The sequence below is a fragment of the Mus caroli genome, unplaced genomic scaffold (assembly GCF_978045245.1).
Source record: "Mus caroli unplaced genomic scaffold, Mus_caroli_1 scaffold_10, whole genome shotgun sequence".
Lineage (NCBI taxonomy): Eukaryota > Metazoa > Chordata > Mammalia > Rodentia > Muridae > Mus > Mus caroli.
Window position 1 is genome coordinate 60,877,719 of NW_028227265.1, and position 3,076 is coordinate 60,880,794.

Genomic DNA, 3,076 nt, shown 5'->3' on the forward strand with positions numbered 1-3,076 from the left:
AGATCTAATGAGCAAAATAAAATGTATTGTCTAGAACATTAGTGAATTAATAGTTTCTAAGTAATGTCTTAAGAGTTCAGTAGAAGCCGGGCGTGGTGGCGCACGTCTTTAATCCCAGCACTCGGGAGGCAGAGGCAGGCGGATTTCTGAGTTCGAGGCCAGCCTGGTCTACAAAGTGAGTTCCAGGACAGCCAGGGCTATACAGAGAAACCCTGTCTCGAAAAACCAAAAAAAAAAAAAAAAAAAAAAAAAAGAGTTCAGTAGAGATTTTATAAGACCACATTCAAATGAGTTTAAGGCAAGAAAGAATCAAAATATTCTATAGGATGGGTGGTGTAGCTCTGTGATAAAGAATGGGAAAGTCTGCACATGGTGATACTTACTTGCAATCTCAATTCAAAGGAAAGAGAGATGAGGAACATGGAATTGAGGACCAACAGACTGGCCTACTCCAAAACAAAAATAAAAGATTTGAAATAAAAAAGGAGCACTGTAAAAGGGCAGATATTTTTCTAGCATCATATACAAGACCTCAAGTTTGATCAACCACACCAAGTGGGGAGAAGGAAGATAAAGAAAAATAATAGACAGCCAACAACATTTTTAAAGTGTGTGGGAGAAGGTATAGCTATGGAATCAAACAATAAAGACTTATGGATCCTGGGAAGATGTCTGGACTAGAGATTGGTGCAGGACTCAGGGTTCTCCATCAGGCTTGGCAAGGGGGCACAAGCTACGGTTTATCTGGATGCACAGTGGCTATCCTGTGGAGTTATGTACAGACATGTGCATCTCAAAAGAAACGCATCTTCAGTGCAGTGAGCTTGAAGGTAATCTCTTTCTGCTGCTCCCTTTCCTGTGCCGTATCCTCCAGGCTTCTAGGGAGAGAGTTCAATTCTCTTCCTCTAGAATGTCCCAATTGCTGAGTCATTTAGGCCTAGTGACAGAGCTTATTTATCACACACAGTGTAATGACTGGAGAGGCATTCAGTAAGCTTGGCTAGGACTTGGGACCCAATGCCAGCTGGCTTTTTCTGTCTCTTCAGCTAGACCTTTGTACACTCCAGGAAGGTTCCACCTTACCTCTTTAGCCCTTGTGCTGAAGGACACTTGACTACAGGTCCTCAAAGCTAGAAAAAGCAGACCACCCAACAACTTGCAGTTATGCTACTGGAAGTGCATGGGGAAGTGGGCCAACTAATAGTCATGGAATTCACAAACCACAAGAATTTCATGAGAGTTTGTGTGTTGAACCAATTTTCTGGATGGCAATGCTATATAACTCAGTTGGCTATTCTTAGCTGCAGATCTCATTTGGTTGAAGAATGTCTGCATAAACAATCCTATCCTGTGGAAAAGTGTAGTATTAATAGGTTAAAAACAGCAACATATGGGCAATCTGTTGTGTACCAATTCCCTTTGAAACAGGACATTCCATCCTGGAGGAAAGCTAGATAGGACTTGGGAAACTAAAGAAAGACTTCTTTAGATTCAGGAAGTACCTTACAGCTATCAAGAATACCCTGAACCTTAGTGGAGTTGCAAGGCCCCTTGCTCCCCACTGTTGATATATGTAGTAAGGACGGAGGAGGAAACAGACTCTCCCACCTGGTGAGCTGCCAGCAAGTCACTCAGAGAGTGCCAGGGCTGCAGCTTTGATGAGTTGTCACATGCCTTAGAGTGTTCTTTCAGTTATGAAGCTCGTGTAAGTAAGCCCTCACTCATACTTCGGTAAGTAACCACACTAAACTCAGTCAGAGCACTCAATTGTTCTGTTGTCAGTTCCTATCTAGAGTGAGCACTCATTTGTCCATTGTTCTGTGTATGTGCATTAGTCTCTAACACAACATGGTAGCTTTGGCTATTGTCTACTCTGACCCCTTGAGACTATCCTACTTTACTCTGTAATAAATTCTATGTTCTATATTAACAAGAAAAGAAAGAAAGGGAAAGGAAGTATTGAAAATTAAACCCACCCTGCAGACAATTCAGTACAGAATAACTAACCTTCAGAGCATAACCTTCCCTGGTTCTTTCAAAACATGGACTTATAAATGTTTTACTTACACGGAGTGAATTAGCAAGATAAAGCAAGCTATGTATCTTTCATTTATGCCCTTGGAGCTTGACTAGATGTAAGGGAGCTAGCTCAAATTACTCATATGCTCAGAGTTCCAGTTTTGGGCTCTGAATGGTCTTAGCTGCAGTTGGTATGGCATGGTCCTCTCTAGAGTTTTATTAACGTGAATTCCTCCAGGTGAGTGCCCCAAGACAGAGTCAGCATGAAAGAGGGACCTCAGTGGAAGGTGAAGTCTACAATAACCTGAGTTTTTAGAACAATATGCCATAACTTATTCAACATGCTCTTTAGTCACATAGATCTATGAGGGAGAGACTACACATATTCGGGTATTGACACCAAGGGTCAGCAGTCATTGGAGCAACTGTGGAAACTGATTCCTGCCCTGGCCCAGTTGTTCTGTGTATGTGCATATATGCTTAGTCTCCAGATGTGGTGTCCCATCTAGAGTATTGTGAGAATAAAAAAAAAGATGGGAGATGTAGTAAACTTGTTGGTACCCAGAGTGCAGCACTAGCTTTGGACATATGCACTGACACAGAGCAGAGGAGTTGAGATTACATTGATCCATTTGATTTCCTTAGCTGATCAGGCAGACATCTAATGGGAACCTTATTTTACTTCTATGTCCTAGGGCTAAATGATACAAAATGATGACTTAGTATCATGATAAAATGTTCTCAATTTTATTGAAAGCAGATACCATTTCTTCACACAGGTGAGTTTTCTTCTTTCAAAAGCCTATTTCGTTGTACTGTTTCATCAGAGTAAGTTGGCTCAGTGAGACAGACAATCATGGATGGAGACGGACACAAAGTTAGCACCACAAATCTATACTGCAGATAACCACAACAGACTTTCCAGTGTTTACAAGCATTCTTACATACCCACACATTATTTACAGCTAATAAATAAATTTAAAGCTAAAGCATCATTGAAATATGTATGCATGTATGTGTATATACTGTAATGAATTAGCAATAATGGGGATGCCGG